Raw genomic sequence first — 23,590 nt, 5'->3', positions numbered from 1 at the left:
CAATTGTATAAACACTTATTGGAACTCCAGTATGTGTCCCATTCTGTGCAAGATGCTGAGGGAGCTGATAAGACAGAATTTTTGCCTACAAGGAGCACATAGTCTGATTGGCGAGATAGATGTGTACACCAAGGACGATACTGTATTACTGTGTAATGAAGGAGATATGTACAAGGTGGGGACCAAGGTGACCTCAAGACATCCATGGCAGTAAAGGTTTAGGGAGGGAGAGCCAGAAGTCATCTGCACAAAGAACAAAGCTGATGAAATCACAAAGTGAACAGAGTGGAACCCAGGGCAGGCAGGCATGAGCAGGAAGAGGAGGGATCTAGAAGAACTGGGGAGAACTATACAATCAGACTTGGAACTGGAAATTCGGGAACACCAATAAATACATCAAAAATGGGAGCTACTTATGAGGAGGTAGCATCTAAGCCAGCTAGTGGGCAAGAAGAAGAAACACGAATTATTTACAAATGCATTGGGAGAGAGTACAGTTGATAAAAACTCAAATGATATGTACGTAGACGATTTTCTTAGCTCGATTTAGGAGTAAAGGTATAGACTTTCTGGTAGGAAATGAAAAGGAATGTTTAATACAAGTAGAGTAAAATTGAATTTGGGGATTCGAGTGACAGGCTGTAATTGCAAGAGAGGAGAGAAAACCCAGCCTTAGCTCTCTCGTGTTGTTGAAAGAGAAGAAATTATTCTCCTCTTTTCCCTTTGCAGTAGCTGTGAGACAGATAAGAATCCGTCATCTGGCTACTATGGAATCAGGTGTAAAGGGTTCTTCCTGTGACTAGTTAGACAGGGCGGGGGAATTGTTACCCTGTTGCTAAGGAAAAAGGAAGGGGCTGTTCCCGGTTGTCATGGTGACAAGTTAAGAGCGTTCCCTCGGTACCGCGGTAAATTTATGAAGCGGGTTCTTCTCCTTGTTGCTATGACAATCTATAGGGACTGTTCTCGTTGCCCCCCACCTCCTGCCGCCGTTGCTAAGACAAGGTGGAGGTAGGGGCTGTCCTTCCCTCGCCACCGGTTGCCTTGGAGACGGCGGGTGCCCTGGCCCCGCCCCGCTCGGACTGACAGCGGTGGCCGCATCGCGCCTGCGCAGTTCTCTCTTCCCCCGCAGTCTCTGTGCGTTGAAGCCGGAGACCGCGGCGGCCTCTGTTAGGACCTTCCGCCCCCGAGCCGCCGGCCGGAGCCGCAGCCTCAGCCGCAGCGCTCCCACCGCCTGTCCCCTCCCCCGCCGCCTCCACCGGAGCCGCGTCGCGCACTGTGAGTCCGGGCCGAGGCGACAGACGCCGTGGGGCTGAGTCAGCGGGAGGCCCGGGCCCGGGCTGGGGGAGGGGAACCGGCCTGCCCCCCTCGCCTACCCACCCGCGCTCCCGCCCCCCCCAACTGCGTCTCACCCCCCGCTCGCCTCCCTCCCTCCATCCCTCTCTCCCGGGCTCCCTGCGGCCTCAGCCGTCAGGCCTCCTCGAGCCACTCCCCCTCCCCTGCCCTCCCTCGGGCAGGAGACCCGCCTTGGGGGTCCTTCCCCACTGGATGTGGCGCTACCGCACCTCGGCCCTGGACTGGTTTTTTCCCCCCAAGTGCCACCCGTCCGCCGTTGTCTCCCTTACTTGTCTTGGGCCTGACACCTCCGGCCTTTCTGGTTTTCCCCAGTGATATGCCAGAAAAAGAGTGACAAGGGAGAAAGCGAGGGGAGACTTGGGGGAGGGGGAGACATTCTGCCTGCCCAAACCTCCGGGCCTCAGGTTTCGTACCCACACGCTCCTGCCCTGGCTGGTGTGGGAAGCGGGTCTGTACAGTTCTAACCGGCTGCTAAGAGCTCGAGTGGCTTTCAGAGTAGATTTTGCTGAGAAGGGTTTAGCCCCGTCGTGGTCAGCTACTGTTTAGTGAACACCGGCTGGTGCACGGTGGCCTTATGGTGGTCTCAGTACTGCCGTGGCGGGTGCTGTGGGGAGGGAGTGCAGGCGGGGAAGGTTGCATGTGGGAGCTGAAGTTCTTGCGCGTCCCGTGTGTAGTTGTGAATAAGCATCTTGCCGTTCTGTTTAAAATGTATTTTTCACCCCCTCAGTACAATCCTGTTATATTGTGAGGTTTGGAAACAGGCTTGGTGTCATCCATAGCAAGTGCTTACTGTTTGTATATTGAGGGGTTGGGGCAGGACTTGATCTCTGATGCCTGTGAATTCCATGTGGTAACCAACTGGGTAAAACGTAGTTTTAGTTTAGCATGTGCAGATGGGAGAGGAGAGAGAGGTTTCTCCATGGTGTAGGTCTAAGGCCTGTACCCCCTGGCCTTCTGCAGCTGTGAGTCTTTGTGGGAGCTGTCACCTGATAGGGGTTCTAGCACATTTGGAGGATTCCCTGGGTTGTATTTGCTACCCCCCCTCCACCTGCCCATCTTGCATTCCCTGATCTTGGAATAGAGGAAGATCCCAAACTGGTTTCTTTTTCCAGCAGACATCCAGCTAAAGTCTGAGTTGTTGCCCACAGCCAGAAGCTGTCTCTTAATAAACATGCCTGAACTTGAGGGCTCCTAACTACTGTGTATGTACTTCATTGCCAACTTCCTTTGATTTTTTTTTTCTGGCTTCCAGATTTGAGTGTCCTGTTAGAAAATATGTTTAAATATCAGCCAGTTAAACTGTACAAGAGGCTCTGGGTTTTACGACTGCAAAAGGAGTAGATGTTCACTCCTAAAAAATCATGCTGAAGGTCCCACTAATGTGGAGTTTCTGGGATTGCAGATAGTGAGAAATAACGATTTTGCTCCTTGACTTTGCTCAATCATGGCCTATTGGCAGCCTCCTCAGAGCCACTCCCTACTCCCATGCCCGTCAGATTAGTTTACAGTAGGAAAGATGGCTGTCGCCCTAGTTTTAAACATAGAGATGAAGTTCAGGAAAACTACAGCCCCCATGCAGCAGTGCAGTTTCTTCTGTTTCGAATGCCAGTCTGGGGTTTGGCGGGATGCACCTGCCTGCGGGGCGATGGGAACTGTGGGGTCCGAGAGTTACATTCCTTCTGTGTGGTCCTCTCTGTGTCACATAGCTCACCGAAATACCCGGGCAGGGCAGGAGCGGACAGCTGTACTGGAGAGCTGCTCCTCCTGGGTTGGGTATATTTTGGGAATCAGTGATATACTGGGATGGAGGGTTGTGAATTAAGAAGCAAGAAAATTTGTCAAGGCTAGATAGATCGGGAAGGTATGAGTAAAATGTTCCTTTTCCAGTCTGCTGTGGGACAGTACGTTTTCAGAGTATCACAGTGGTTTTTATGTGGGTTAATTTGCCTTTGAAATCCATACCCGTGTTTTATGAGATAATTATGGAATGCCTTTTAAACTGCTACGATTGGGAAACAGAACTAATACCTGTGTCTCATACATTGCCTATCCGGTTGTTACTGACTGTAATTGTTAAGATCCAGGAGAGGGACATTATTTGAACCAAGTTAGACCTAAATCTATGTTATCTATGTTGTGGTTTTATAGCACTATATGTCCTTGATTCTAAGGCAAAGCACCCCGGCAATTTACCAACAGATTTTAGATAAAATAACACTACCAGATCAAATTATATACGTTGATTCTAAGGTAATCCTAATTTCAGGAACATGAAACTAGCCAGGAGGTGGCAAGACTTGAAGGAGGGATTTGTGTATCGTAAAAGTGAGAAAGAGTGAGATTTATAATATTCCTGAATGTGTAATGATGCCATTACTGACCTATCGTCCTGAGAGTACATGCATTGTGAGGACAGATTTCTTCAAGTCCTTCCCCCAAGCCAGCCTACTTTACTGGGATGTGTATCCAAGATGATTGGATGGAATTAGGCATGGTAGTTGGCTATTCGACAGAAGAAAGAGCCTATGTGGGAATCTAGCCTAAAGCCTTAGTATGGTACCCTCCAGAAGCTAAGCCAATTAGCTGGCAGCAAATATCATATGAGCTACAAGGTCTGACACTTAAGTTCGTGAACTTGTCACCGTGCACTTACACTAGCAGCACTGTACAAACAGCTCGGTAGGTTTTCATAACTTTGGTGTATCAGTGCCTCACAGCTGTGTTTGTGTCGATGTGTGGCAGTGTCTTGCTGAGCAGTGTTCATTATTGTTGCATGTTTTTGTGTGCTGTCGTGAGAACGTCTGAGCTTGAATTAGAGCAATGAACAAACATTCAATTTCTTGTTAAACTTGGCAAGAGTGGAAGTGAAATCAGGGACATGTTAGTCCAAGTTTATGGGGATAATGCCATGAAGAAAACGGTAGTGTAAAAAAGAATTAAACGTTTTTCTGAGGGAAGAGAACGCGTCACTGATGAAGAGAGGTCAGGGCGGCCAGTAATGAGCAGAACTGATGAAAACATTGTAAAAATTTGTGGAATTGTGCATGAAAATCATCGGATGACTGTAAGGAGCATAACAGAGCAAGTAAACATCAATAAACAGTTAGGAAAATTTTAACTGAAAATCTTGGCACAAGAAAGGTGGGTGCAAAATGGTCCCGAAGGAGCTCACTGATGAACAAAAAGCAAAGGAGAGTCGAAGTTTGCCAAGACCTTTTGGAGAGGCAAGACGATGTTTTGGGCCGTGTTATCACTGGTGATAAACATGGGTGTACCAATACGACCCTGAAACAAAGCGTCAAAGTGCACAATGGAAGTCAGCCAACTCTCCACGACCAAAAAATTTCCATCAGTCCAAATTAAGAGTCAAACGATGTTGCTAACCTTTTTTGATATCAGAGGGATTATTCATTATGAATTTGTACCAACTGGACAAACAGTTAACCAAGTTTACTATTTGGAAGTGCTGAAAAGGCTGCGTGAAAAAGTTAGATGAAAATGACCTGAACTTTTCGCCAGCAATTCATGGCTCTTGCATCACAACAATGCACCAGCTCACAGGGCACTGTCTGTGAGGGAATTTTTAGCCAGTAAACAAATAACTGCATTGGAACACCCTCCCTACTCACCTGATCTGGCTCAATGACTTCTTTCTTTACCTGAAGATAATGGAAATATTGAAAGGAAGACATTTTGATGACATTCAGGACATCAAGGGTAATACAACAACAGCTCTGATGGCCATTCCAGAAAAAGAATTCCAAAATTGCTTTCATTAGGGTAGACTAGGTGCTGGCGAAGTACTCCAAAGGGAGTACCCCAAAGGTGACCAGAGTGATATTCAGCAATGAGGTATGTAGCACTTTTTCTAGGATGAGTTTGTGAACTTAATTGTCAGAACTGAATTGTATAACCTGAATTTAGCCAAGTAACATCTTGCAGAAGCTGAACAGAAAATATAATTTTCTCAACCAGAATGCATCTGCCCCGATGTGTTTACAAACATATTTGTAAATATCCAAAGACATGTGTCCTTCCCACTTAGGATGTTAGAAGTGGAGAGGACTTCAAATGGTATAGTTCAATGTCCTCATTTCCAGATTTCCACGAGACACCAAGGGTTAGGTCACCCAACTAATGTAGCAAGTATGTGAAAATACTATAGAGTATGTACATCATGCAAATAAACACTGATGGTTATTAGTTGCTGAGTCAGGATTAGAACCCAGATTTCCAGACTAGAGCTATTCTGCAATACGAAGTTGCTTCATCCCTCATGTTTAATATTCCAAAGGGTTTTAATAAAAATAATTTAGTAGTCTGTAATTAGCCCTATAGACAAGGGCTTGTTTTACTGTCTGAGATGTTGCAAAATGTAGTGTCACACTAATTAAATAGTCTTGCCACCTTAAAAATAATAATTTTTCCTCACACATTCCAACTTCAGGGAGTTTGTTCTTTTTTAAATTTGTATTATCTAATATAAAGCAAATGTGAAGAAGGGTGTTTGAAGTCTTCTCAACTTTTTATCTGTGAAGTTGCTGCATTCCAGAAAATGAGGTGGAGAGGGCCGAAAGGGGGCCAAGAGGATTCTCTTCCAGGTCCCAGAATGTAGCCTTTATTAGTTTCTGGAAGCCATAGGGACCTCTAATCCCTACCTTGGGAAAGTGAGGCACCCTGGCCTCTAGAAGAAAAAAGACCTGAGTCCTGCCACTTCTTGGCTGAGTGGCCTTGGGCAAGTCGTGGGACTTCTGAGTGCCGATTTCCTCACCTGCTAGCCTGGAATGACTGACTGTTTTACAGTGTGGTTGTGAGGACTAAATGAAAGAAAAGAATGTAGAATACAGTACTTGCTTAATAAGAGGTAGCAATCATTATTTTATATCACTAAAGTATAAAATAAAAAATAATGCTTTCAAAATTTTATTGTGATTTAAATCCATCTTCAGTCCTCAATACAGTAGCTCCCATCTCCTGGCAGACCTCTCCGTGTGTTTGACATGCACAGAGAGAAGATTTGTCCTATGAAGACCTGACACTTACAGTGTTATTTCAACTGCCAAAAACGGAGTATATGAAATACCCCTTTGTCTCCATGTATTCAGCTGGCCCGGGTATCTAAAAGACTGGCAGGGCAGGAGCAGTTGACTAGGAGAGTGCAAACTTGGTGTGTTTGTGTGCATTGTGGGGGCGGTTGGTCCTCCAGCTGGGGAGGCCAGTCTGAGGAGTGATCTTAATTTGAAGTGGAAAAGCTGCTGAGTTCTTGCTTGGGAGTAAAGCCCACATGGTCTTGATTCACTTTCTCTTCTATTTGAGGTGCAGCTTTACTTGGTGACTGCTCAGGTCAGCTTCTGCATCCAGGAGATCTGAAGGGCCAGGGGAAGGAGCTACCCATTTAGGAGGGAAACCTCCTCACTGATGGGCAGAGAGGTAAAGGGAGGTCATTTTGGATGGCAGCAATTCCAGATGGGCTCAAGGCAGAGACCACCAAGTTAACGAACCAGGGCCATTCAGATCAGAGAACATAAATGAATGTAAATTCCCACAAATTTCATGAGGGAAGAAAATACCCAGGAATAGCATCCAAAGACTGAAAAATAATAATAATAATAATAGATTTGGTTGTGGAAGAGAAGACTCAAAGGGGAATTTTTACTTTATATGTTTCTAGATATGAATCGTCTAGAAACACATACGTTTTTATAATTTCACAAAGACCAGTAGAATTAGTAGTGCTTGTTTTTCAGTGAATACATTTTGGTACAAAAAAAGCAGTTGCCTTTCCATGGAGCCTTTAAGGGGCACATAGGGTTAGACTGCTTCCCTCCAGCAGACCAAGCCAGTTGGCATCAAACCAGGCTCTTCAGTGATGGCAGGACCCTCCAACGTGGCCACTTCCCTGGCAGCCAGCGTACTTATTGACCTCCTACCTCAACACCTATTGCTAGTCTTTTCATTGCCTTCTTGAGAAGTCCCCTCTTTCTCTTGACCAGTTGAAGTAATCATTACTATTCTAATAAGGTCATTTAATTTTCAACTATGGATGAAAATGGCATCTGACCATATGACCATATGGTCTTCATGAAAATTCCATGCCTCTTACTTAACGTCAAGAGGGCTTGGAAGTTGAAAGGAACCCTAACTGAAATGCTGACACGCTATGTTACAATGGCTGTTTTAGCTCCAACCTGGCTGATAGAGCACCCCTTTCATACGGAGATTTATTAAGTGTTTCTCTTAGGACTTACTGATAAACTATGACAACTTTATTAAGTATTATTGAGCTTTTAATTTTCTCATAAGTCGGTCAGTTGTGTTTCCTAGCCAGATGTCCTGCTTATTATAGAAAGATGACACACCTATCATTTGGACACATGCTCCCTTACCCAGGAATTCGGATGGGTTATGCTGAGTAATCCACATTCTGTCATCTAGTCTTCCCTTTGGCCCGAAGTACAAATTTGTGTGACAGTTGGCCAAGGTTGGTGAGGCACCCTGAGATGGTTTCTCCTCTGTGTAGAATTGACTAGCCAATACTGGCCTAAGCCACAGATCTTGTTCTCACCAGTACCATGCCCTACCAACTTGGCTAAACTGGCCAGATGTTGTTACCCAACTTTTTAGTATAATATCAGTGTTTTAAGTTCTGGACTTCTCATTTGCCTGAAATAAATGACTTGGCCTATCTAAAGTGTTTTGACTCCATGTAAGATTATTTTTTTCTTGGAACTATTTCCTATATATAGGAGATACATACCACTTGTGTGATATGTTTAAAATAACTGAGCAAGAAGCATGGCTTCAAATCTGCTCAGTAATTTTGACAATGTATATCAAAAGCCTTAAAAGGACACATATCCATAAACCATAAATTGCTATTCTGGGAATATTTATAAAAATCAGAGGTGTGTATAAAAATACTCATACAAGGATTTTTATTAATCCAACATTAATATTAAACATTTAAAACAACCAAAAGGATCAACAATTGGGGATTGGTCACATTCATCTAGGTAAAATACGGGCATTAAAAATCCTATAGAAGAATATTTATTGGTATCTTAAACTTTTGATACAATCAATGAAAAAAGGATGTAAAATAGTATGTTGAGAATTATACAATTTTTATACAGAAAAGTATGACAAGGTACTAGAAGAGCATATGCCAAACCATAAATGATTGTCTTTAAATAATGGAATTATAAGTGAATGGATATTTTTCTTAGTGCTTTTAAGTGTTTTCCAAACTTCTCTGTGTTAAGCAACTATAACTTTTATTACAAAATTTTTAAACGAGTGATTTATAGATTCCATGTAGTAGCACAATCTCTAAAAAAATCACAAGGCTTTTAATTTTTTATGATCGTTTTGTTTCATTATTGCCATGATTAATTATAAACACTTCTCAAAGGTGTTTCTTTAGATAGCTACTTCATGTCCTCTTGGAGAGAGAGCATGCCTGAAGTATTATTGGGTGGACCTGTCACTTAAAATCAGCCTAGAAACTCCAAGTCCATCCATCCAAGCAGTCATCTATCTTGACTCAAATGAGATGTAAAAAAAACACACGAAAAGAAAGTGTTTTAAGATAGTTTTCTTTGCCTCTTAACTTTTGCTGTTTAAATTTAGCAAGTTTCAGTAAAAACCTGTATACCACAAGGCTGTTTTGGGTAGGCTGTCTTTCCACGTCTTCAGATTTTCTAGATTCCCAGTTCCCCAGTGTGTTGGGGGCCCTATTTGAGCCTTTCTCTCATGTTTGCTGGGCGTGTACCTATCTGAACGACCTGTTTGGAAGACTGAGCCCAGGCTGCTGCAGTCTCCTTTCCCCTGTCTCCTTGGGCATATTCGGATCAGCCATCAGCTCAGAGGCCCTTTTCCTTACAGGGATTGAGAAGGCTGGGTGCCGGCCAATGGCCTGAGCAGAAGCCCTCTGCAGGAACAGACTGGGCAGCTCCCTCCTTGCTCCAGCAGGTCCCTGGAGCTGCTGGCCATGAAGGGAAGGGCTGGCCTGGCAGCTGTCCCCTCGCCTTGTCTTTCCCATCCACACACACATTGTACATAACCTCAGGGGCTCCGTCCAGTGGACTGATACCTGCCTTCTGCCAGTGGTGGAGTCTGCCCGACTCTGAGCACTGGGGATCTGGGACTGAGAATTGAGGGCCATATGGCCTGTCCCACAGCTCAGCCTCTGCTGCGACAAATGTTTACTAAGCAGGATGTGCCTCTTCTTCCAGATGGTTCTGACTCCCAAAACACCTGTCCCACATGGGGTGGAGGCCTTCCCTGCCACTTGGGATTATTAGTGAACAAGTCTTTAGGTATGGCTGGCGGGAGACGCTCCACCCCTTGGAGAGAGTGATTGTCAGAGAAGCATTTATCTTCTCTTGAGGGCGTTGTTGTTGTCCTGGTCACCTTGTAATTTAAATGGTGTTTCCTGACTGGTAAGAACTGAAATTTTAGCTGCTCTGAGTCAGCAAGATCATACTTGGACTAATGTGCGTTGTGCCATGTGAAAGGGGCAGGCTTTGGACCACTGGCTGAAATTAAATATCCTTTCCCATATGAGGAGTGTTTCGCTGAAGGCTTATCTCCAGTGGTGTAATATGTACTGTGTAGTCAGACTTTTGTGCAGCACCAGACTCTTGGCAGACAGCCGCACCTTCCCCCACCACCTCCTTCTCTGTGGATGATTGCCACTTATCAGGGATGCTGATTTAGTCTCTGATTTGTTGTGATTTTAGATGGGGAGAGTTCACAGCTGAAAGTTCCCAGTTTGGGCATCCTATTAACACTTTTAAGTGACAAGACTACTGCTAAGTACAGAGATATGTTATGCTGGCCCCGAAATAGCAAGGTGCAGGGTTTTGAGACTTGATAAGACTTGTATTTCCCGGAAAGTATAATTTCCAGGGTTAGAGGTAATTCATATAAATTTGCATATTGTCTTCTACTAGAATATTGTCTACTAGAACAAGGCCTTATTCTAAGTATATTCTCAATAAGTACTCTCTGTAAGTCCTTTCTGTTTTGTATTATTAATCACTGTGAGATGTAAAAGAAATGAGATTCAACCCCTGTCCACGAGGGAACGGCAGTCTGGTTTGGAGATAAGATGGATGTGTGGAATGATGAGTGTATATGACACTGTCAGATGTCAGTGACACATCTGTGTGCTTTATGGTGTAAGACATGGTCTTTGCCCTTAAGAAACTCACCTCACATTCTGACAAGAGAATTGGACACAAAATGAGAAAATCACTATAACCCAAGGGGATGGGAACTCCAGCAGCCATGGGAAGGGGTGCTTTGGTAACCCAGAAGGAAGAGTGACCCTGAGCCTGTGACAACGGGGAAGGCTTCACACAGGGAGACACTGGAGCTGAATGTGCAGGATGACGCAGGCTCCCGCCCACCAGAGGACAGATGAGTAAGAGCGTTCCAGCAAAAGAAATGAAAGGAACAGTGTCTTGTGTGTCGTTAGTACTATGGAGTCTAAATTCAAAAAGGATTCTGAGAGGAAATAATTATTGTGAACTGGAGTAAGCGGAAAAGGCTTCACAAAGGAAGCGGAACCTGAGCTTGCCCTGAAGATGAGCAGGCTCCCAGCAGACAGAACCCCAAGGAGGGCTTTCCATGGGGCCAGGCGCAGCCTCCGCGAAGAAACAGCCGGGGATGTGTGCCATGAGGACTCTCCGAAGGTCCCCTTACCACACGGAGGGGGCGAGCTGGTTTTGAGTTTGGGACAGCATTGGTGACATTGAGCAGAAGTTAGGAAGTTGAAGAGACAGACAGTTTGGAGGGGAGGTTAGTTTTAGACACGGAGAGCTAGAGCTGACAGTTGGAGACATCCAAGTGGAGGGATCACATAGAACCAGAAGCTGAGGGTGCGGGTGGGATGGAGCCGTAGATGTGGGAGTCAGCAGCACAGGAGGGCTGGCTTCCCGGAAAGGGACCTCTCCAGAGGTCCTGGGTACAGAGTACAAAGACCAGAGCTCCAAGTAATAGCTCTGAGAATTATCCGTAACTCGGAAAAAAGTGAAGAGATGTGGGGAAGTGAGGATGGTTTCAGCTGCAAGGGAAGAGAAGATGTTGAGAGTTTCAGTGCTACTGGTTTAACTAGACTTAAGGATTTACCCAGAAGAAAATCATGATGATTGCTAAGGGTGTCAGTCCAGTAAAACACTGGAAATAGAAGCCAGATTGCATAGGGTTATGGGGAAAAGCAGATAGAGAGAAAATAGAGACCGTGGATAGTCACCAGAGAACAATAGGGAAGGGGAGAAAAGTAGTAACAGAAGCAGCAGGATCAATTTTTTTCTTATAAACAATTCTTTCACTATCAGCAAACATACGAGTATATAAAATTGCAATAAGCATACATCTGTTGTTTATATATATTTTTGTGGATTAAAATGTGCCTCATCTGCAGATTTCTCTATATCACTCAAATATCCCATTCTTTCTGTGGTATCCATCATACTGATACCAAAATATGCTTAACCATCAACCTAGTATTGGGCAATGGGGGTATTTCCAACATTTTGCAAGTGTAAATATTTCTGCTGTGAACATCACTGTACAAGTTCCTTTCCTTCTTTTGTGGGTTATTTCTTCAGGATATATCCCATGAAGTAGAATTACAGAGGCAGAGGGTACAAACAATGTTGTTTTTTTTCTATTGAGCTGTAATTGACATGTAACATTAATTATATTGGTTTCAAATGTACAACATAATGATTCAATATTTGTATATGCTGTGAAATGATCACCACAATAAGTCTAGTTAACATTCATCACCACACAGTTACTAATTTTTCTTTCTTGTGATGAAAACTTTTAAGATTTAGTTTCTTAGCAACTTTCAAATATACAATACAGTATTGTTAGCTACTTATAGCTATAACTATACTTAATGTATAGTTACCATGCTGTACACTACATTCCCAGGACTTATTTATTTTATAACTGGAAGTTTGTACATTTTGATCACCTTCACCCATTTCACCCACCCCACACCTCGGGCAACCACCAGTCTGTTCTCTGTGTCTATGAGTATGGTTTTTTGTTTTTGTTTTTGATTTTTTTTGTTTTAGGTTCCACATATAAGTAAGGTCATAATGGTATTTGTCCTTCTCTGTCTGACTTATTTCACTTAGTGTAATACCCTCAAGGTCCACCCATGTTATCACATATGGCAAGATTTCCTTCTTTTTATTGCTGAATGATACACACACACACACACACACACACACACACAGAGGGTGTCAACAAATGTATACACATTTTAAGAAAGGAAAAGCTGTATGAAAATTGTAATAATGTATACCGATAACAAAAGGTAAATACAAGTCACGTTTGACTTCTGCAATTACAAGAGGAGCTCAAAGTGGTTACCATCATCAGTGTAATTTTAATACAGTTTTATCCTTTCTTACAATGTTATACATTTTTTGCCATCCTCTATATATATGTATGTAATATACGCATACACACCATGTTTTCTTTATTCATCTATCAGTAGACACTTAGGTTGCTTCCATGTTGTTTTTAATAGGTTTATTATACATTGTTCTCCATAGTGATCCAAACAACTTAGAGTAAAGAGTTTGATATCGACTTAGAATGATTTCTGATAATAAAGAGATCTACGCATGTCTGATGGCAGAAGGGGAAAAATTTTTTGAGGAAAATAATCCAGGTGCAAGAGAGAAAGGGAGCAATAGGATGACCTAGAAGACACCAGGGAAGAGGTAACTTTGCCGGGGAGGGAAGGAGTCCCTTCCTCTGAGACTGTAGGAGGAGAGGGCGTGGCTCTTTTTACCCCTGACTTGCAGGGTGAAGTCCAAGGGAGCTGACTGGAGTTCCTGCTAAGGAAAGACCTCTCCCACTTGCTGGGGGGGGGGTGGGGGGTGAGGCCTGAATTACCCACTGTGAGAAAGGAGCCTGGGCGTCTGCGAGATGAATAAAAGTCTTGTTGCACAGGGGTGAGGGCTGAGTTGGGCCCATGAATTCCTAATGGGCTAAGTCTCGGAAGTCCTCTCGCCTAGAGAAGCAGCAGTGACGGAGCATCAGGACGGGGGTGTAGCTCGGCATGTTTGGGACAAGCTTTCTGAGGAGGCAGCATTTAAGATGGCAGTGAAGCAGCTGGCCCCGAGGTCAGAGGTGGAGGGAAGCACCACAGATCTGACAGGCGCTGGATGTCAGCACAATGAGGGGGCAGCGTAATTACAGGCTCCAGTGAGAACAGAAAGCAGGTTAGAAAATGAGGGATGCGCATTAAGGAGGTTATTGACAGAGGAAGATTTTAATTTTAAAACTGGGAAGTAGCTGTTCTTTTCATTATTTATCTCTGAGTAATGTTTGGATTTTTTTTTACATGGGCATGTATTACCAGTAACATTTTTTAAACTACAATTGAAGCATAATTAAAATCTCGGGAGTGGAGCTGTGCCTCCAGGGTGTGGCTGGATTACTCCGAGCCTGATGAAGGAGAAGCGAAGATGGAGGAGGATCGGAGTCTGGCTGGATAAGGTATTAGAACTGCAGGTGTCTGCTTATCAGCCCGCAGCTCCCAGGGTGGCAGCTTATCACTGGGCCCGGCATCCAGCCACCCACCCTTATCCACCCCCACACCAGTGGTGTTTAAGACCTTCCCTGGGCTGCACAGTCATGTTTTCAATGTGCTGTTGTGTGGGTCTGGCTGTCTCCAACTCTCTGACAACGTGCCCTACTGAGTCATTCCTCTGTGACTCAAAGTTCTTCTTCTAGGCAGACATAGCCCCTTGCCAGGAACGCAGTTTTGTGAGTGGAGTGTGGGCTCCATTTCAGCCTCACTCCCCTCCCTGGGTGCTTTGTGCAGTGTACTGACTGAACAACTGCATACAGCAGCCCTGTTTCTTGCGTGCCTGCTTTGAAACTTGGCATAAGGCCCGTGCCTCTTCTGACCCCTCTCCTCCTCACGTCGTCCTTCACCAGCCACTTTGACCCTGATCCTGACCGACACCCTTGGTTGTGGCCTATATTTCACTTGCAGGAGTCACATTACCTTCGTGCCGCACAACTGAAGCCATTTACACAGCTAACCGTGCACAGCAATCCCCGGGACTGATAGCAGGGAACTGAGCAAGGTGGAAACACGCGGAAAGGCAGGTGCGGCATCCACATGGGGAGATGGAATAGCGGGGTCAGTGCTCTGCATTCTTCCCAGGCCCTTCGCTGCGTCTGAACCTTGCCCGGATAGTTTGTAAATGCCTTTTCATTAAAGCCAGGACTAAGCTGGAGTGTGGCTTCCTGCCAGTCCCTACCGGGAAGGAACAAACAGCTTGCAGTGCAGGCCTCGAGCCAGGTGGGGTAGGAGCTAAGGTGCATTGTTTTGCATGAAGAATTAATGGGCTCTTTGTAAACATTGCCTCCTGCGTTGTTCTTTTCTCTTTTCTCCTAGTCAACCGAGGTGAGGAGAATTGGCCCATGATTAGTAAAATGAAGAGGAAGACTATAACTGATAGCTGCAGTACACTAAAGCACCTCGAACTTGGAGCTAGGAGACCTGGGCTTGGAGTTACGTGACCTTGAACAAATCACATCCCTCCTTAGTCCCTAGTTTCCTTTTCTGTAAAAGGAGGAATCTTTGCGTGTGCTGTTCTCTCTGCCTGGCACATTCTTTCCTGGGCTTTTAGGGCTAACTCTCCTTAACCTCGCATGGCTTAGCCTAAAGGTCATTCCCACAGGGAACTGTGCTGGGACCTCTACCCCAGCTCTGCCCCGGGTTGGGGCCCCCGTGACTGGGTTTTTTATATCGTGTATCACATCCGTTAGTTGGTTGTGACATCGATTTATTGGGTTGTAACCATAATTTTTTTAAATTAATAGACCAGAAGATATCAGAGTACATTGCTCATAGTAAGAGTAAGAATTATTTAATGAAGCTTTTGTTTTATTATGTCTGTATGTGTGTGTGTGTATGTATATATTGGATTCTAATGTAAAATGTATTTTTTACTGAAAGGTTGAAAGCCATTGCTTTCAAAACACTAGTCCTGTATTTTTCCTCCACAGCACTTAATGTAACTTATATTGTATACTTATTTGTATGACTATTGTAATACTGATTACCCATTTCATTAGATAACAAGCTTCAGGAGTCAAGGGCCAAAACTGACTTTTACTCATCCTTATAAGACCTAGAACTAGTTGAGGCTCGACAAATAGTTGTTGGATGAGTGGCTTTCTGAGGGCTCTTTTGTTGCTGTCATCTTTGGTCTATGTGCTGGTTCCCAGGAGTGAGTAGGTAGTGACTGCAATAATAAACTAAAATGCTGACATTCATTCCGAGTGGACAGAGAGTACAGAGAGAGCAGTCCTTGGACTTCTCAGTCTCCGGGTTGGGAGTGGAAAGCAGGAAGGCCCAAACCAGCTCCCCTCAGAGGAAATGGGAGGAAGAGAATACCGCTACATGGACCCTGTTCAATAAGCAGAGTTCATTCTCCAGTAAGAAGGACATTCAGAGACCCAATCCACTACACAATCTGTGCTTCTGTAAAGACAGTCGACTTGTCTAGTGTAACCTCTTCCAATGGCCCGTTTCCCACTCTCCTGGGAATGGGCGACTAGCCCCTGACACAGGAGCCCACTGGGTTCCACGGGGAGACTCCTTTTTTCCACTGAAGCACTGCCATCCTGCCTGCAAGCACTTCCCGAGAACTGATACGCTTCTTGAGGTTTCTTTCTGAACCTAGCCAGTCTGACAACAGATGGAATGAGCACACTGTGCCTTCCCAGATATAACAAGCCTCTGATTGTGGCCCAGAGAACTTCCCATGGCCTGGAAGTCTCCATTAGTGAGACCCAGCCAGGCACTGCTCTGGCCCAGCGCTGTTCCCGGATGTACGAAAGGTCATAACTCGAGAGGACTTGCTCCTGTGAGGCCCTCTTGAGAGCACTGGGAACCCAGTGATAACACAGGCATTGTCAAGAGTAGTTAAGAAGATCCAGTTTGCCCCTTTATCTTTAAAGTTCATCATTTGAACTCAGATGGTTCTGCCAGCATCTGGCTGTTCTATGGAAATTATGTTGCTTGCTGCCTGGAGCAGATGACCTTTTGGGGAGGAGGGAGGGAATAATTCCCAGGAAATAGAACCCAGTTTTAGAGCTCCCAGAACTATTAGCTGAAATACCTTAATCTATGCATTGCTTTCAGCTTGACTTTCTGGAATTGACAGCCCCTTCTAGGAACAGCCTCTCCAAAGAGGCTGCCTGTCGGCTTCTTGATGAAGCTTTCCCAGGTCCCTAAGCTGCAGTTGGGTTGCTGAAGGCAGGAGGCCCGCTGAGAGAAACATCTCAGGAGCCTTTGCCTACAGGACTCTGAACAGCGGCTGCCTCTCCCCTCTGCTTCCTTCTCTGTGGTGGGGATTTGAGGTTTGGAAAGAGATTCCTCAAACGGCTGCCACTTGCTCAGTTATCCCACTGAAGCACACTCCTAAGAGTTTTTGCATCACCTGTCTCACTCTCACCCTAATAATCCATGCATCCTAATTTGCAGCCATGCAGTAGTTCTCCCATGAATTTTTTAAAAATTATTCTTAAAAATCACTATTACCTTGTTCATATTTTCAGAGAAACTTTTAAGAATAGTATGTTTAATGCCTCTAGTATATAGTAGTCATCAAAAAAAACCATTTTTTTTTTTTTTGGTTAACAAATGTAAGTCAAAATTGCCCTTAAAAATATTTTAAAATGAAAACATTACAGAAATGCATAAAGCAGAAAGTAGAAGCCTTCCATCACCTTGTCCCCAGAGAATCACGGCCACTGTTTTGTTGAATGTTCCAACATTTTTCTCCCACACACATACTAACATATTATTTCTTTTTTAAGACATGGGATCTTACTATTGTTCACTTATATAAAAACTGGAAAAGATAGAAAAGAATAAATAAGAACATGCAAACCACTTGTAATTCTACCACTCAGACAGTAGTGGCATCAAGGGGTGGTGTCATGCGGGGTGTTAGGTGGGGTCTCAGCTCCCGCTACTCACATAACACACGATATGGTGAGGCCAAAAAGGAACACCCACGGAGCCATAGATAGGGGAGTCATACCACTATATTCTCGCTAGCGGCTGGGTTAGACACACAGAAAGCAGGAGCCACACGATCTGCAACCTGCCGTCCCCTTCTCTGCCAGCCAACCAACCTCACTTGCTAACTGCAATCCACTCTTGCTAGCTCCGCCATCATCCTCTTGCTACCCCCCCATTTGCTGCTAGCGTAGCCACGACAGTTATGTTAGTGGCCAATGGCTCACTGGTTACAGCTGACGGCCAACTAGCCACAGCTGATGGCCATCCAATCACAGTTGATGGCCATTTACTACCTGAGCCAGCACCTTTCCATGTGAGGCCGAGAGCCTGGAAACTGCATTCCTGGCTCTGTCCCCACAGATGGCTAGGTAGGCTTTAGTGCTACCCCCGACCCAAAGCTGTCCAAGTAAACATACGGTCCAAATACAGTATGTCCTAGTGCTACCAGTGTGTCACTCTCTCCCCACCAGATTGCCAGCCCTAAGCCCCTCCATACAGAAAACCTGTTGCCACCATCTCTGTTTACTACTGTGCCCATATTACTGCCTTTTCTTTCAGTTTTTAACTAAATTCGAATCATATCCATTTAGACTTTTCCCAGTAGTCATGTTCAAATCCCAGTGAAAGATACATGTGGAAAGCATTTCCCATTGCCCAGGTAACATTATATTTGCTTTTGGTTTTGTCCCCAATAGCACTATTTCCAAGAGACTGAAATAACATGTCAGGGAACTTTGTTTTGAACTCATCCCTGGGAGATGCTTTCACTGTGCTGGTGGAGAAGCTAAAACATAGGAGCAATGACCTGGTTTTAAGAGCAGAATAAAACTCTGCCTTAGCTAGACTGACCTATAGGTGTCTAAATGCACAAGATCACTAGCTGAACTGCCTGAGTTTAGGGAAACATTTGGAAAGGAGTAGAAGGGATATGCCCAGGTCCTGAATTTTTCATTCTCTAGCCTGGGTATCAGCTGCTTCAGTCCAGAGAGAGGTTGTTAAGACATATGCTGTTGAAACCTTCCCCACTTTGGGGAAGGATGTTGGCCCTTAAAATCAGACAGAATCCCCCCTGGGCCATCCTCCCAGTTCCTGAGATGCTTCACAGTATTCTAGTTCTAGGTTCTCTTCTCCTTTCTCCATGTGCAAACATTTCGCCAGGGAGAGTTCTGACAGTGTAGATCTGAGTGGGCGAAACCATTCTCGTAGAAGAACATGGCAGAAGCAGGCTCAGGAGCCCACTCCACCACCTCAGGTCTGGCTCAGACCATTGTCAGGGCCACGGGACAATCAGCATAATCCAGAGTGACCTCCGTGAGGGAGAGGTCAGAGGGACTCTTCAGCTTAGTGAGTCCAAGTGAGAGGACATGTGATCAGTCAGTACATTAATTCCCTATTGCTGCTGTAACAAACTACCATGAATTTAGTAGCTTAGGACAGCACAAATCTATGATCTCACAGTTCTTAGGTCGGAAGTCCAAATTCTGTGTCAGTAGGTATAGTGGGTTAAGTGGTAGCTCCCAAAAAGTCCTAATTGCCAGGACCTGTGAATATTACTGTCTATGACAAAATGAGTGATTAACTTAAGAATCTTAAGATGAGGAGCTGGGGCCAGCCCGGTGGCTCAGGTGATTGGAGCTCCGTGCTCCTAACTCCGAAAGCTGCCGGTTCGATTCCCACATGGGCCAGTGGGCTCTCAACCACAAGGTTGCCGGTTCAACTCCTCGAGTCCCGCAAGGGATGGTGGGTTCCGCCCCCGGCAACTAAAATTGAACACGGCACCTTGACCTGAGCTGCCTCCAGGATGACTCAGTTGGTTGGAGGGCGGGCTCTCAACCACAAGGTTGCCAGTTTGATTCCTCAACTCCCGCAAGGGATGGTGGGCTGTGACCTCGGCAACTGGCAACGGCAACTGGACCTGGAGCTGAGCTGCGCCCTCCACAACTAAGACTGAAGGGACAACAACTTGACTTGGGGAAAAAAAAAGCCCTGGAAATACACACTGTTCCCCAATAATAAAGTCCCGTAAAAAAACAAACAAAAAAAAAGATGAGGAGCTTATCCCAGATTATCTGGGTGTGCCCTAAGTCCAGGCAGAGGGAGTTTTTTTTTGTTGTTGTTGTTGTTGTTTAATTTTATTTTTTAAATTTATTGGGGGTGACAATTGTTAGTAAAATTACATAGATTTCAGGTGTGCAATTCTGTATCACATCATCCATAAATCACACTGTGTGTTCACCACCCAGAGTCAGCTCCCCTTCCATCACCATACATTTGATCCCCCTCACCCTCATCCCCCACCCCCCAACCCCCTTACCCTCTGGTAACCACCAAATTACGTTCCCCAGATTAATTTTCAAACCCGTGGTTATCCTGTGGTCACCGACTGCCCTCCAATCCCCTCACCCTCCCCCCCACCTCCCACCCCTCCCGCCCATCTAGCAACCCCAGGCAGAGGGAGTTTTGAGAGAGAAGAAGAGACAGTGTGAGCAGAGGCAGAGATTGGGGTGATATGGTCACAGCCACTGAATGCCGGGAGCCACCAGAAACTAGAATAGACAATGAACAGATTCCCCCCAGAACCTGCAGAAGGCGTGCAGCTCTGCTGACACCTCGATTTTGGATTTCTGGCCTCCAGGACAGCGAGAAAATAAATTTCTGTTGTGTTAAACCACCCAATTTGTAGTGATTTGTTAATACCGTGAGCTGAAATCAAGATGTCAGCAAGGCTATATTTCTTCTGGAGGATCTAGGAGAAAATCTGCTTCCTTTGCCTTTTCCAGCTTCTAAAGCAGGGGTGTCAAAACTGTGGCCCGTGGGCCAACTGTGGTCCGCAATCCATTGTTAATTGGCCCGCAGCAAATTCCAAAAATATGTTTAGTTTACTTAAATAAACCAGGTGAGGCAATACGGACTTCACCTCGAGTGAGTGGCCCGGCTGTGTGTGTATTTTACTGCATATGGCCCTTGGTGAAAAACGTTGAAAAAAGTTTGGTCACCCTTGTTCTAGAGGCTGCCCTGCATTCCTAGGTTTGTGGCTCTGCGTCACTCCGACCTCTGCTGCCATCACCATATTTTCTCTCTGACCCTCCTGCTTCCCTCTTAGGAGGACGCACACCTGGATAATCCAGGATAATCTTCCCGTCACAAAACCCTTAATTCAGTTACCTCTGTGAAGCCCCTTTTACCACCGAAGATGACGTATTCAGAGGTTCCAGGGACTAGGACGCGGGCGTCTTTGGTGGCCTGCCACAATCTGTATAATCCTAACGGGTGTGGCTAGGAATGGTGGATCTGTGCACAGCATTTCCCAAGTGTTCACATTCAACGCTACTCCTTGACGTAAGAAAGCCTGCATCACAGGAAACACTTCTTTATGCAGAGGTAGAAAACATGAACTCCGACCCTCACAGGTTATTCTAGGCAGAAAATATAGAATGGCCGAGGTCAGCTGTGCTAAAATGATGGGGATATGAATGTGAGCTGCACGAGGTAACATTGTTCCTCTAGGTTCCTGAGCTGCTGCTGATGTGTGTGCCGGGGCTGGGGCTTCCTCTCCTTCGATGCTTATTTATCAGGCAGACTAAACTGAACGGGCCTGGAAGGGCATTTCAGGTAGCCGTCAGTCATAAAACGGGTGCCTGTGGAGACACAGCCCCCTGGAGGAGCCAAAGGATGTCCCGAGAAGTATTCCTCGTACTAGGATTAGAGGTAACGGGGCAAGTTCATTGCACAGGGAGAGCTACAGGGCCTGTGGGAGATGTTAGGGCTCCTTTCGTTAAAGGTGGGAGTCATCCATGGGGGTTGTGGTCAGAGGGACAGTAAAAAGCTGAAAAGCCACCATTTGAAACCTATTTCCAGCCAGAGGTAATAATTCAGGAGGGAGTGTCCCAGTAATAGTTGCTCTTGCAGGCAGATGTAATTACTTGAGGCAGTTCGAATCTACATGAAGCCCATCAAAAGCCGAGTTCCCATTCTGCTGATCGCTCTAGCTCTGGGAAATAATAATTTCTTCCTCAAAAGTAAATAAACCTGCCCCCTTGGAGAGGATGGGAACACATTAATTATTAATGTTTATTTTCATATTTACAGATGAAAGGCATGCGGACTTCAAAGAAGTAGAGTAGGGACTGGGGAAGAGAATTCTCAACATTAAAATTATCTGCTAGAAAACACTCATGCCTATTTCGGAAAAGTTTTTAGTGGTTGAATATGAAGTTGGAGAATTTTAAAAAGAGATTTGACAACCAGTGAAGGGATCAGAGAAGAGTCCAGTAGGATAGAAATGTCTGTGTTCCTAACCACTCAAACTCATTGCGAGGGCAAGGCATTAGACAGAGGTGTCCTGCATGCTTGTGAAACATGAGACATTATGGCGAATACCTCAGAAACTTGCCAAATAATGAATGGCTTAATTCTGCTTCAGCTCCTCTTTTCATAACGCCAACGTCTGAAACTCCAATTAACGAATTTCTCTTTAAAAACAATCAGCTTGTTAGATGCTTGCTCTCATTTAGAGCATAAAACTCAAGGTAGGGGACAAAAAAGAACCCATCATCCTGGGGCCACCTCTTTGCTGACGACACTGCTCCCACATCCTCGGCAGGCAGGCCTGCTGGAGGCCAGGTTCTAACAGCCATGGCTGTTGTTTCATGGTGTGTCTCTGGGCCACTGGCCTGAGCAGCACAGATGAGGCAACCCTGTCTTCCACGGGATCAGCATCCTGGCTTGGTGGGAGGGGAGGTTCCTCCTGGACAAGTTTTAATGCAAGAACATTCCAGTGTCTCAGCAGCCTGTGCTGTGTGAGATACTATCTGTCCTAGCCTCTAGCTTGTTTTTTTAACTTTGCATATATGGTTGTCATTTAGCTGCTTTTTAAATGGTGGCAGAAGACACCAGTTAAGTGGTCATGAATAGCTGTGACCCTTCATTGAAATTGTTTTTCAGCATCCACATGGGATGTCAGCATATTTTGTTATGTTTGTTCCCAAGTTGCTATATCACAACATCCTGGAATCCAACCAGAAAGAAACCTGAAACTTCTGGAGATGAGGGAAAAGTGCAATCTGAGAAACCATGCTTCCCTGTGACTCGGCTGAATGCTGGTCGGGCCACTGACAGAAGCAGGTAAATGGGAAAATTTCGTGTGTCTTCTCTAGAGCAGGGTGATCTCAAGTGTGGCCCTGCGACTGTGTCACCAGGAACAAACATGCAGACTCCTGAGCCCCTGCCCAGATCTGTCCCTCTCCGGTCATGGGCTCCGGGATCTGCAATAGTAATAGACCAGTCAGGGGATTCTTGTGCACCCCAAATTCTGAGAACCTCTGCTCTAGAGCGTGTCCCTTCTTGAGGTACACGGGTCAGTCTTAGCTTGAAGGGCTCTGTCCAAAGCCAAATGTGACCCTTGCCCCTCCTTAGCAGGAAAATGGTCCTGCTCCTCTTTGTATCCCCTGGACCTAGGAGCGAGTTGTACACTAGCTGAGCACCACTGTATGCTTGTGCACTAGCTAAGCACCACTGTATGCTGTGAAGTCCCAGGTTTCTTCTTCATTCTTACTGTCAGCCCGGCAGGCAGCTTCCCTTCAACCTTTTCATAGACGGCCATGCAATTACAGCACCCTTATCTCCCAAACTGACACAGAAGCGAAGCCTTGGGATGTCACTGTCTTTGCCTCTCTCATTCTTTGACGGCATTCTGAAGTTTTCCTTGACACCCTTAGAAGAAAAGTCTCTAGAAATTTCTGATGGCTGTTTTGCAGAGCATGATGAAACACCCACTAAGCTCCAGAGCCCCTGGGCAGCCCCTGTTTAGTGTGGTCAAGGGGAGAAGTGACTTGTCTGCTGGGCGCGATGCAGGCTCTTTTCCAGACACTGCCTTGATTAATAAGAAAAGCAATACAGGGTCCATGTGATTCAGGGGAAAGGACAATACGTACTAGCACGAACAGAACAAAAGGCAGGCTTGAATTTTGTCCTCAGCTTCAGTGTCGTCTGACCATGGCAGGAAAGGGAGCTCTCTGGAGCCTCTATTTATCCTTCTATAAAACGAGGGTATTACCTGCTCCCATTGCCCAATCATGAGGGCAGTGTTGGGAATACTTTGAACTTCTCATATGAAAGATGATATAAAACTACAAAGTAAAGAGTTGGTGTAGAAGA

The 23,590-nt window shown here is 45.3% G+C and overlaps 1 protein-coding gene across 1 annotated transcript in view; it reads left to right on the top strand.

The window, feature by feature from the left end:
- Positions 1–1,107: 1,107 nt before the first annotated feature.
- MAPRE3 (microtubule associated protein RP/EB family member 3) overlaps positions 1,108–23,590 on the top strand; it is a 45,321-nt gene continuing 22,838 nt past the window's right edge. The window contains exon 1 of the mRNA XM_033125164.1: positions 1,108–1,275. The gene's annotated coding sequence lies outside the window, so the exon portion shown is untranslated. The remainder of the gene's footprint in view (positions 1,276–23,590) is intronic.

This window comes from Rhinolophus ferrumequinum, chromosome 13 (assembly GCF_004115265.2).
Source record: "Rhinolophus ferrumequinum isolate MPI-CBG mRhiFer1 chromosome 13, mRhiFer1_v1.p, whole genome shotgun sequence".
NCBI classification, from domain to species: domain Eukaryota; kingdom Metazoa; phylum Chordata; class Mammalia; order Chiroptera; family Rhinolophidae; genus Rhinolophus; species Rhinolophus ferrumequinum.
The sequence above is the reverse complement of the archived record's forward strand: the minus strand, read 5'-3'. Positions and strand labels throughout refer to the sequence as shown.